Source organism: Haemaphysalis longicornis, unplaced genomic scaffold (genome assembly GCF_048455015.1).
Source record: "Haemaphysalis longicornis isolate Haplotype H1 unplaced genomic scaffold, Haemaphysalis longicornis Haplotype H1 scaffold_1, whole genome shotgun sequence".
Classification (NCBI taxonomy): Eukaryota; Metazoa; Arthropoda; class Arachnida; order Ixodida; family Ixodidae; genus Haemaphysalis; species Haemaphysalis longicornis.
In genome coordinates this window covers 92668503-92681437 of record NW_027526203.1, presented here as the reverse complement: position 1 = coordinate 92681437, position 12935 = coordinate 92668503, and the positions used below count along the sequence as shown (strand labels likewise).

The 12935-nt window shown below is 48.5% G+C and overlaps 1 long non-coding RNA gene across 1 annotated transcript; it reads right to left on the bottom strand.

The window, feature by feature from the left end:
- Window positions 1–251: 251 nt before the first annotated feature.
- Window positions 252–3468, bottom strand: LOC144164914 (uncharacterized). Its single transcript, XR_013321255.1, has 2 exons — window positions 2326–3468; window positions 252–664 (listed from the first exon to the last, which is right to left on the bottom strand). It is a non-coding gene; the product is annotated as an uncharacterized LOC144164914 (long non-coding RNA).
- Between the last annotated feature and the right edge of the window lie 9467 nt (window positions 3469–12935).

The window sequence follows — 12935 nt, the reverse complement described above, 5'->3', positions numbered from 1 at the left end:
GCACGAAAACGTCAGTAGGAATACAGCAGTGGGAAAATAGTTCACAGTATTAACATAAAACAAAGTGGCCTTAGTACATCAGGGAGTGCTTCACATGGACTGGAAAGCCAGCTCTTATTTAGGACACATCAAAAACATTTACAAATAAATTTTGCGAAACAAAAATCTTGGACTAAAACTATTCAGCGTGGATTACTATTAGCGCATTACAAGGTGCATTCAACACAAAGATACAAAGCCACTGACACGGGAACTTTGCAACAGATATATGTTGGTGGGACAATAGGAAACCACCGGAAACATTCCCACTGGGTTTTTTAGGCGGGTGGTTCTCAAATGAGGATGCGCTAGTAAGATTTAAAAAAGGCATAACTTGGTATTAAAAGCAAACACGTTCGAGCTGAATGCTTCATAATGTTGGTGGCGGCCTTCAGAACAGTACCGACCAGGGCACCGTGCTGAGCCGAAGTAACGTCTACAGAAGCAAGAAGGTGCGCTTCCCCTTTGAAAACACAGACAGCAGCAATGGGAACTCATCCACGATGTCCAAGGATGTGAGGAGAAGTGTCTTGAATGCGACGGCCACTCCTGCTGACGCCTCGGGGATGTCGTTCTCTTTCAGGAAAAAAAAAATCTTCGGGCAAGTGCCGTCTTCCCGTGGTTCCTACATAGGAAGAAAGAGGGGGAAAGCAAAGATAAGTTCTACAATGAAAAAAAAAATTTGCGAGTTTCACGACGTGATAGATTTGTTTTTGCGCCGAGAGAACGCATTGAACCCGTATTGGAATGCAATACTGCTTGGCGCAGTCACAAGTCTACATGCGAATGTGCGGTGACCTTGGATGCAGCCGCGCTCATTGTGCCACTTGGCCAATGTCATGTCAGACAGCGCGCCCTACAGCTGTCTGCCTACGCAATGCGCCCCAAACCCATTAGTGCTTACGTGTACGTAGCTTCTATTGTTTGGCCCGCTATCGTTCCAGGTATAAAAACATTTCACAAAATTTAAGTAAAGAGAACTCTTTTTGTAACGTTATAATCCATGATTAATTTGCATAGGGTTTTGCCCTCAGCCGACTGCAACGTACGGCCCATTATACGTTCACAAGTACAGCGTGTAAAAGTTGCTATGGGTCATATAGCTACTGTTTTCTTCATTCTCGAGTACGCTTCGTTGGATGCACGCTGCAGATCGCAACATGTGATGAGAACCAATAGGCTCGTATGGAACGATCAGAACGCTCGAACATTAAACCACACGCAGCGACGGCGACAACCGACGCGAAAAAAGTAACGTAATGGGTACAACAAACACTATGGGCGACAGCGACAAACGAAAAAAAAAATGCATTGCTGCCAATGCCATTCGTCGTCGCTGCTGCCGCTCGCTCGTGGGCTGCTCCTGGCCGGTATAAGCCCGCTGCGGCGACGGCCCGTCGCCTGCCGCAGTTGCCGCCGTCAGCGGCCTGTGTAAAAAAAAATTTGTCTGTGTCGCCCACAATACCTGTTTGCCGTACCCAATGAGTGAGTTTTCTCGCGTCGCTCATCGGCTTAGACGCGTGTAGTTACCCCTTAACAGTGCGGGGCTTACGCCCCGAAAAGTCCCATATCCGTCCATCCTGCCCTCAATCAAAACGCAAAAAACCTAAACCCTGTCAGGACAGCATTTCAGTCAGCTGCTGCACGCGCGGCGGTCACTAAAATTATTGTAATTTTAGTGACTGCCACGCGCTAGACGCGCTCCTATCACTCAGCCTATTGTACGAAATTCTTTGGAGCCGCACAAGTAGCCACAGCTACTGCACGGCAGCCACTCTAACCCTAGTCGCCGAGCTAAGAGTACAAATCAAAACGCAAAAAACCTGTCTGGACAGGATTTCAGTCTGCTGCAGTACGCGCGGCGGTAACTAAAATCATTGTAACTTTAGTGACTTCCACGCGCTAGATGCGCTCCTATCACTCAGCCTATTGTACGAAATTCTTTGGAGCCGCGCAGGTAGCCACAGCTACTGCACGGCAGCCACTCTAACCCTAGCCGCCGAGCTAAGAATACAGGGTAGCACTGCGACTACTCGCGCGACCGTGCTTCTTACCTGCGAAAACATTCGGCTAGGATACCAACACTTCACGAATCAAAGGGATTGAAACGGTGCAAGACTCGACGCTGTTTGCACACGGGTACAAAAGCCGCCCTTCAAATATAAGCAACGGTCAAAATGAGTGACGAAAACATTAGGGTTAGCCGCTTCCGCGGACCGAAGCTAGAGAGCAACTCTCCTTCGCTAAATACACAAGATAAGAATACCAGGTTAACTAATGGCTTACCTCCACTTCCCGCCAGCATTTCTTCGTCCGGTAGATAAATCCATGGTCGTCATCCCAAGATCCCAAGCTTAAGGCGTGAAGCCTGTAAACGCAGCGACTGCACACCGGATGGCCCGACGGCTTGCGCGCGCATTGCTACACAGTGCATATAGTTCCGGTATCGGCCTCTGCGCCGCCGCAGCTGTGATGTCCGTCCGAAATAAAAACTAGTTCCACGCATGCACGCACGCACGAACGAACTAATATACGGCTTGCTTACGTGTTCGGGATCTAACGCTGACGCACAGGCATGCAAGCAGTTAGCGAGCACGCGTCACACTGCGTTCAAGCAAGTATGGCGATAAGGGTAGGTCAAACTTCCCATGTTGAGCAAGCCGTCTCCGAAGCTTCGGATAATTCTCACGCCGAGAAGGCGAAAACGAAAACAGACACCGGCTGCCTGCCGAGAGGCCCAGCCCGGAGCACGAAACACCTGATACCGCCACCGTCGCAGCGAACGCGGCCGGATGTTTATACCAACGAGTGAGAGCTTTGGAGTCTTGCCTGGGGCGTGTCACGTGTGTGTGCTGTTCGCCGAGGAGAGTCGCCCCACGCCTGCGCACCGCGTGAGACGTTTTCTCCCCGTGCTCTTCTGTCCTGATCCACTGTAACCTCAGTTTTCTCAATAATTATACCTTTAATTCTCAAAACCTGGTTTCTCCTATTCGATGCGAGCACGCGTGGTACTGTGTTCAAGCAAGCATGACGATAAGGGCAGGTCGAACTTCCCATGTTGGATGAAGCGTCTGTTTGAAAGTCCACTTCGTGCGTAGCACATGGTTTACAAAGCGCAGCCCTGTGTTCCGCGCTGGCGGGACATCACGGTCTGGCGCGATCAGTCGTCGCTCGCCCGGTTCTTGCGGGTGCACCGCCTGTATCGGTTTTCAGCGTAGACGCGAGATCGCGTGGCGGAAAATCCACCGTGGTAGTACGCCGTATCTTCGTCGGGCTGAGCTACGGAGGCGCGGCGTCCACCGCCGCGCCGCCGCCGCTGGGATGCCCTCAGTGTAATCGGCGTAATCGCTGAAATCGGCGCGCAGTATTCTTTCCTCCGTGGTGCGCACCTTGTATGATGCATAGTCTGACAACTGTTTAAATGTCGATAATGAAGCCATTACAGAGGAAAAAAACAAAACAAAGAAACGAAACCAAATCGAGACATGCGTTTTTTTAGTTTTGTTAAGCTTGCTCCATTCATGTCACTGAACGCTGCGAGCAATCGTTACATGAATTCATATTCTTGCACGTTTAAAATGTGCGGCGGAAGTACTCGGGCGCTTTTTACACAACTGCTTTATATAATATATACGTATGCAAATAAAACATCGCTGATGAGTTGGTGTGCATAAATGGTAGGAGTGCCTCTCCATGCTTACTCCCGCACTTGACAAGAATGAAATTGCAATTTTACTCTTCGTACTGGAGAGAGGAGACGATGTGCAGCTTTACTCTTCACTGGTGCGGGAGCGGAACTGGGGCTGCACTCCGCCGCGCACGGGAAGAGTACGCTGTCAATTTTGCTCTTCCTCCTCATGGGAGCGAACATTACATCCAACTCCCCGGAGCTTTCGAGGGGAGCGCGCCAACGCTTGCAGGAGTACAATGACTGTTGGACTCTTCAACTACTCCCCCGATTTCTTAGAGTGTACGGCACATACAATATGGCTCGACGCGTGATCACTTGATGCACTCGAATCGTTACGACGCTGAATGTAAATATTGCTCAGAAGTAGCAACAGTCCGCCACATAATTTGGGTGTGCGACTTTAGCACTGAGCACCCTCCTCTCTTTCCGTCAACTACCCAGGAAGAGAAATGGGAGATGCTGCTGTCCAGCCCCTGTCTGCCTACCCAGCTTCGGATGGTGGACAGAGCACAGGCGGCGCGAACTGCATACGGGCTGCAGTAAATAAAGAACGACTCCCCTGGGTCGCACTCTCGGCCGTTCAGAAATCTGAATAACAGTACTTCCTCCTCCTCTCTTGCTCCTGCTCCTCCTTCTCGGCCACCTCCACCGTCTTGGCCGGAGATCTCGTCGCCTCCGTCCGCGGCGGCAGCGATGGAGAAGTGAGATCGTCGAACACCGGGTTTGAGCTTTCTTTAATTTGATAAAAAAGTTTCCACTCATGTACTACACCAATACAACTCAACCAACCACCGTTTATGCATCATCCTTGATTGAAACTTACCAAGAATATCTCTTTGAAGTAATAAAGGGTGTGGTTAAGGGCATTGCACTTCTCGCTGGTTTCACTATTTGTAGAGCAGCGTAACTGAATATAAGGGACGTCGCATGGGTAATCGTTGTGGGTACCGTTTACAGCTTTGCTTTCCAACCACATCCACAGCGTGGATTGGAGCAATTTTTTTCTCATCTACAAATTGGTTTCTACATAAAGAAATACCTTTGTGCTATCGCTCCATTTTTCTCCCTTATTTTTTTTTTCATTCGTAGCCCCAACGATCTGACTTTCGCTTGGGTCTTGTGGCGCCGATGGCCGAAGAATGGTCTCTGAACCCTCACTCTGTTGTCCCATTTTCTCGTGGTGTTCCTCAGCTGGTGGTCCTGAAGGGGTTGGCACCGGGCTCGGTTCAGGCTCGGGCTGAGCCTCACCAGGGCACTGGTCTGCGAATTGACGGGGCAGACTTCTTGGCAAGGGTACAGGGTGACGAATCACTCTTGGCTCAGGAACGGGAAACGTAGCTGCTACCAAGTGGTCGGTGTGCACATAACGCTCTTCGTTGTTGACGTTCACAGCATATGTCACCGCACTCACTCGCCTCATAATAATGCCAACTAGCCACGCAGGGTCACCTGGTCTCGTTCCTTTCAGCCGCACCCTGTCACCTTCTTTGAACTCGTGCCACCGGGAAGCAGTATGTTCCGTGCCCACCCGTTCGTTCTCCGGGCGATCACCGAGCTGAGGATGCAGCAGTGTAAGCCGTGTCCTCGGGGTCCATGACAGGAACAGCTCCGCTCGAGTCTTGGAAGTTGCTGCACAAGGGGTGTTCCTACAGTGGAAAAGAAACTGGTCGACACGGTGCTGAATAGTCCTCTGCACACCTTGCGTTTTTTCATCCTGCAGTTGCTTTTGGAGATCTTTCCTAATGGTCTGTACAAGTCGTTCCGCAGTGCCGTTAGACGCTGGATGATATGGTGGTGTCTTTTTATGGCGTATGCCGTTGGATGAAAGGAACGTCGTGAACTCGGTAGAAACAAACTGCGGCCCATTATCTGGCACTACCTCTTCTGCCAGACCGAACATTGCAAAAATAGTTCGCAGCTTTTCCACAGTTTTTGCGGCCGTTGTGACGGTCATGCATACGACGTCAACCCACTTAGAGTAGGCATCCACATGCACCAACAACCGATTCGGGTTGCTGTAAGCAAAATCCAGGTGAATCAACGCCGAGTCGGCCAACGCTTTGCCAACGCCGAGTCGGCCATTCCCATGACGTTCTGGGAAGCGCGGGGCGGCATTTTGAGTTAGCTGGCAAGTTTCACACTCTTTCAACGTTTGCTCAATGCTTTCGGTCTGCCCAGGCCACCACACGTGACTTCGTGCCAGCATTTTCATCCGAGTGGCTCCCGGGTGTCCTTCGTAGAGCAGCCGCAAGACCAGGCCTTGCAAAGAACACGGCACAACAACATGGTTACGCCACGGACACAATCACGTTCTATAGACAGATCGGGGCGCCTAGAAAAGTACGGTGCCAGCATTTCATCGGTTACTTTTGAAGGCCAGCCGCTCCTCGTGTAAAACAGAACCTTCAATAACGCAGCGTCTTTCTGCGTTTCCCTTCGAATCGAGTCAGCTGATAAGGGCAGATTCTGAGCCGCTGAGAAAAACTGGACGTAGTCACTTGCATCGCGCGCGTTCTTCAACGGAATGCGCGATAGTGCGTCCGAATTTGCGACGGATTGCCCCTTGCGATACTGCTATGTGTAGCGGAATGCTGCCAGTAGAAGCATCCATCTTTTCATTCGAGCTGCGGCTGATGCAGGAATAGGCTTGTCGTGACCTAGTAAACCCTTCAGTGGCAAGTGATCCGAGTATATTGTAAACTCCACACGGAAGATGTATTTGTGAAATCGCTTGATTCCAAATACGACTGCTAGAGCCTCTTTTTCGAGGTGCGAATAGCTTATCTCAGCCTTGCTGAGGGTTCGGGAGGCATACGCAATTGGTTTTTCATGCCCATCATCTACATGAAAAAGCACTGCCCCCACTCCGTAGGCTGACGCGTCCGCCACTAAACCTAACGGTTTTGACGGATCGCAGAAAGTGAGGACGCTTTCATGAATGAGCCACCGTTTGCTTTCTTGGAAGCATTTCTCTTCGGTTTGGGACCAATGCCAGTGCTGGTTCTTTTGTAGAAGATTATACAAATCTTTAGCCTTGCTGACATCTGGGGAATGAAGTTCGAGTAGAATGTTAGCATTTCTAGATATGCCTTGAGCTCTGTCTGGTTTGTCGGAGCTGGTGCGTTTTTCACCGCCTCAATCTTTTCCTCACATGGGTGGATTCCGGCACTGTCAACAACGTGGGCCAAATACCTCATGGAGTCTTGAAAAAAACTTACATTTTTCTTCCTTCAACCGGACTCCGTGGCGCTGGAACCTTTCCAGGACGGCCTCGACACGGTTCAGGCATTTGTCAAATGAGGCTCCCGCAATCGGGATGTCGTCCAGGTAACAGGCAACTCCGTTGCGCCCATTGAGCATCTCGTCCATGACAAACTGAAAAATGGCCGGTGCGCTTGAAATTCTGCACGGCATGCGCAGGCATTTAAACAGTCCCATGTGCGTGTTAATTGTGAGCGATTTCTGAGGTTCATGCACCTGAATTTGTTGGTACGCCGTTGACAAGTCAATACTGTGAAGAACGTACCACCCACAAGCACAGCGATAATGTCCTCCAGCAAAGGCAGGAGATAGTGCTCAGTCTTTATAGCTGGATTGAGCGTGATTTTCTAGTCTCCACAAAGTCTCACCATGTTGTCAGCCTTCTGCACTGTCACCAGCTGTGTGGCCCAGTCGCTCTGCAGAACTGGCTCCAAGACTCCTCGTTCTTGCAACGTGTGGAGCTCCAGTTCGACGGGGTTTTTCAGGGCGTAGGGAACAGCTCGGTCTCTGCAAAACACTGGCTGAACTCCATCTTTCAACACCACTTGCGCTTGATAGCCTTTGATCAAGCCTATTTCCGTGGAAAACACGTCCCGGAACTTCTGAAGCAAGTATAGTTCACTTTTTGTTCCGTTTCTACGCTGAAAATGTGAGCCCAGTTTAGTTTCAGCTTCGCGAGCCAATCTCGTCCAAGCAAATACGGTTGTAGTCCGGGAACGACGACGACAGGCAAAGTTTTTCTTTGCCCTTCGTATTCTACGACAACATTCGCCTGCCCTTTCGTTTCCAGTAAAGCGCCCCCGTACGTCTTCAGTTCGAACGGGCATATTTCCAGCTTTACTTGTCGCGGCAGCTTCGCAAAAACTTGGTCGTTGATAATAGAAACAGCTGCCCCGGTATCAATGTGCATGCTCTGTGGCTGGTCAAAAATTTTAACTTCAACTTGATAGGGACGCTGAGTCTGTTTGCTTCCCTGCACGTGAAAAAGTTGCAACTGGTCATGCTCGCTATCTGCTTCATGAACGTTGATCGCTTTGCCTCTCTTTTTCATGCATACCTTCGCCAAGTGTCCCAAATGTTTGCACCAGTGACATCTCGACTTCCGATACCGGCATTCGCTAGCGTAGTGCTTATCACCGCATCTGTGACAAGTACCAGCAGTGAAAAAGTTTGACGGCGGGCTCACCTTTGGTTTGTGCTGCGAACGACGCTTTTTCCCAATAGAGTTCACGCTCCCTTCTGTCGACGCGCAGGCTTCCGCCGGCCTGAAACTTCTCGACTCTTTTTCAGCCAACTCTGTGGTTCTCGCCAACTCGCAGGCTGTCTCGAAGTTAAGTTCTTTCTTCTTGAGCAGCGCCGCTTGGATTGCAGGGTTCCGAAGCCCCGCGACGAACCGGTTGCGCAATGCGTCGTCCAGAAAATTCCCGAATGCGCACTTGGCAGCAAGGTGTCGTAGTTGCACGGCAAACGTTGAAACTGTTTCTGTTTCTAGCTGGTATCGGCGATTGAACTAGAACCTTTCCGCTATGACTTGGCTCCCCGGTGCGTAGTGCTCTTTCAGGACTTTCACGAGGTCCTCGAACGACTTCTCCTCCGGGCTTGAGGGCAACAGCAGATCCTTGAGGGTCTTGTACGGGTGCTTCCCGAGGGCTGTAATGAATGCGGACTTCTTCAAGCTGTCGTCTTCAATTTGGGTAACCTTCCAGTAGTGGTTGAACCGCTCGACGTACGAACTGAAGTCTTCATCGCCGCCTTCGACGTAAGCGTCAAACTCATGACATGCTTCCGTCGATGCCCCTTCAACAGCAGTCCCGAACACGCCGGTAATGCTATCACTTTGCCGCCATCCTCGTCACCAGTTGATATAGCAAATGATAGTCACGCCAAGTGCCGGAGAAGGAAAGAACATTTATTGGAACGAGCGCCCTGCTCGTATACTCGCCGCTCGCGGCGCCTGCGCACTGACGGTACTTGCGTCAGCGCCAAGCCACAACAAAAGGAATTTTGTAGACAACGCTTGAAACGCATTTCGTGTAGCTTCTTTCGTATCTTTTTTCACACACTTGTTTCGTTTAGACATTAACGGGCACAGTTTTTCCAACTTACATGGAGCTGAAAACATACATTATTTTTACATTGTAACGACTGGCTACTTTTTTAATGTTATGCGGAGCTCTGTGGATGTAAGGCATGACGTGCGGATGGTTACTTTTACCTTTCTGCAGTTCCGTTTTGTTAGATTCTCACTTGGTGCTTCGCAAAAGCGATTCGCACACATTACTGATAAAGAATGAAACGTAACCTGCGAACTGAAGGCGTAACACTTGAGCTTTGAGGCTTTCAGTCTGTTTGTGCTGGCATGACTTAGAAATAGCAGAGCTTAAAAATGACAGCTGCTCGAACGACAGAGTTCCTGTGGCTGCAGACGAGGACGGAGCTTCCGCACAGACCCAGACGTGCAACGACGGCCTGCTCGGCAACTTTCCTCGGAGGAGCATCCGTCCGGGGGGGTGTCTAAAAGGTGCTAGAGAAAGGACCGAAGTTCGCCTTGGAGCCTTGTACCACACGAACCGAGCTTGTATCTACGGTGCGAAGAATGGGAAACAAAGCCAGTGAAACGGAACGAGAACGGGCTATCGTGACGGCGTCAATTGCATACAGCGGGCAGTAAGGGATTGGATTGCTGCTGTGCCTGAAAATAGCAGCTTGCCTAAATGAGGCAAAGCTTAATGTGCTGCAGGCCGACAAAACGAGCGTATTGTCGTTCTCCCGTAAGGACTGTTTGGTGAAAAGCCCCTAGCAGCAGTACAGAAGAATTTTAAACAGGTCAGATTTATTCTAAAACAGCAAAAACTGAAGGTTAAGTTTCGGAAAGATGCTCACCTGGATTGGTTAGGCAAAACTGCTGAGAAAGCTGAGCTAAGAGTTTCTGAAATCTTTTAAGGCGAAAGCTCACCAACCATATGTCGACCTATGGGCCATTTTAACTGAGCAAGGAAGCTGGCAGAGTGTAGTGGGGCGCTTTATACAGATGCAGCTGAAGAACTTAAAGCCAGCTGCCCTTTCCTAGTTCGTAGTTCTAACGAGGTAGCTGAAGTGTTAGACGAAGACTTTCAGGAATCCACTGCAGCCTTTTCGATTGATATTGACTCGATTCCATTCGAATCGAGTCAGCTGATAAGGGCAGATTCTGAGCCGCTGAGAAAAACTGGACGTAGTCACTTGCATCGCGCGCGTTCTTCAACGGAATGCGCGATAGTGCGTCCGAATTTGCGACGGATTGCCCCTTGTGATACTGCCATGTGTAGCGGAATGCTGCCAGTAAAAGCATCCATCTTTTCATTCGAGCTGCGGCTGATGCAGGAATAGGCTTGTCGTGACCTAGTAAACTCTTCAGTGGCAAGTGATCCGAGTAGATTGTAAACTCCAGACCGAAGATGTATTTGTGAAATCGCTTGATTCCAAATACGACTGCTAGAGCCTCTTTTTCGAGGTGCGAATAGCTTACTACAATTTACTACAATTTACTACAATTTACCGCAAGACGGAATCTTTAAAGCTGTTCGATAACTTAATGAAGAACCTGGCGAAGGTAACTTTCGACACCAGTCTGAAATCAATAACGAACAGTTTATCGAGCTTCTTCAGTTTTACTTGCAGTCTACAGTTGCCATGAATCACTATCACGTGTATGTTCAAAAATCAGGCGTACGCATAGGGTCATCAATAGCTGCTATTTTTTATATTTACTTGGCGTGATTTGATAAATGCCTAGAAAAGCAGCTTAAAGATTTCGGTGTTGTCAAGGTTCAAAGAAATATCGATGACTATTTCGAGTTTGTGACAACTGCTGAAACAGGCCATGAAAACCGGGCGCGCGAAATTGTCCAGCATTTTAGTTCAGCCTCTGATAGACCTAATTTCGCCCACAAAGTTCCACAAAACAACTGTCAACAATTTTTACATTTAAACCTCAGCCTCGCAAGCAGTCACATCTGCTGGCGTTATGAACCAAGATCGAAAGAAGGACTTTTGCGATTCGACAGTGCACATTCAAAGTTGGTCAAAAGGGGCATCGTTATGAATTGTCACTCTGCTATTTCTAAGTCATGCCAGCACTCACAGCTTCAAAGCTTCAAGCTTCAAAGCTTGAAGCTTTGAAGCTTTCACAGTTTCAAAGCTTGAGCTTCAAAGCTCAAGCGTCACAACTTCAGTTAGCAGGTTACCCTTCATTCTTTATCAGTAGTGTATGCGAATCACTTTGGCAAAAAACCAAGCGAGCATCTAACAAAAACGAACTGCAGAAAGTTAATAGTAGCAATCCGCACGTTATGCCTTGCATCCACAGAGTTTCGCACGACATTAAAAAGTAGGCTGCCGTTAAAATCTAAAAAATGTTTTTTTTTCAGCTCTATGTAAGCTAGCAAAACTGTGCCCATTAATGTCTAAACGAAAAAAGTGTGTTTGTGAAAAAAGACACGAAAAGCGCTACCCGAAAAAGGCGTTTCAAGTGTAGTCTACAAAATTCCTTTGACCCGCAAAAAGGTGTACATCGGTTAAACTGGTCGCTGTTTTAATGATAGGGCGCTGAAGTCCAGTCTTTCAGTTAAACATGAACCGGGAGGAGGCGAATCTGGCTATGCATTGCGAAACCTGCTGCTGTGTTCAAAATCGTGAAGATACCGAATTCTTAGCACGAGCTACAAATCAAACTGAGAGAGAAATCATTGAAGCCTATAAAATTAGAGAATATGGGGATAATTGCGTCAGCACGCCCTCGGTAACCCTCTTTTCCACAGAGTTCTCCTTAGAAGGTCATTTTAAAAAGAAACTGTGGTTGGTTACTCTTTCATAGGGTTCAGTAAAACACGAAAGTGAAATGTGCAGCGAAATCTGCAGCTGAACATGATTTGCGGTCGCCGGCTGTCTTGGGGGTGTGCTTGGCGGGCAATGTCCTGCTGGCGGGTCGCTTCACCAAAGGTGTACTGGCGTCATTTCCGTGACGGATATGACGTCAGTGAAATCTTGGGGTATCGCAATACTTTCTTGTTAAAATATAAACCCGAAAACGAACAATTCAAAGTATAACGTACTGTTTAGTACTAAAGGTTTCTTCCCCGCAAGAAGTCGCAGTGTGCAGGGGTGCACCCTTTACAGGCCGCTTGCTTCGTTGTACTGGCGTCACCTGCGTGACGTATATGATGTCAGCGAAATCTTCGTGAATGCGGGAATAAAGCCCTTTGGTGTTAAAAACCTCGATTATTTCCGGAATTTATAGGCTTTTTTTGAGACCACCCCGGTTATTTTCAGTGGTTTTGTGCCTTTGGGCTATGATGCTGTGCTTTTATTCTTTCATCTACGGTTTTAGGTTTGACACGTGTTGATTATAAAGCCGTGTATGTTATCTAAGTATCATCTGTTTTAGGTTCTCATAAGTCTTGGAAACGCAACCTCTGTGCTGTTGATCACTTCGATTCTCCCACCCCTGTTATCATTTTATACTTAGTGGTTTTTCCCTTTTGGTTCTGATTTGAATCTGTCAGCTTTGATTTTAAGTGCGACACGTGTTCATTTTGGAAAACGTGAAGACTGTCTTAGTTGTATCTGTTATTTGGTGCGTACTGTTCGGTTACCTCGTTTTATCGAATTGTTTTGTTTGTTGTATATGACATGTGATTGTGGTTACGCGGAATTGGTTGGTGCGGCTGTTGATAGAATTGGGGGTGATGCCGGTGGGAGGTATATATGTGTATTGTTATTTCATGCGAAATAAAGTTGCAAGTTTCGCTCGTCTTGTCCTTTCTGTCTTCGTTCTCGTCTTTTGCGCAAACCTATTTCTGGGCAAGTCTCTTGTGAGATCACGCCCTGGGCAACAAAGGCGTACGGGTTGTGGCAAATTTCGTACCGAAGCTTCAGCCTTCCGAGTTGGGAAAAGCGTAGAGGA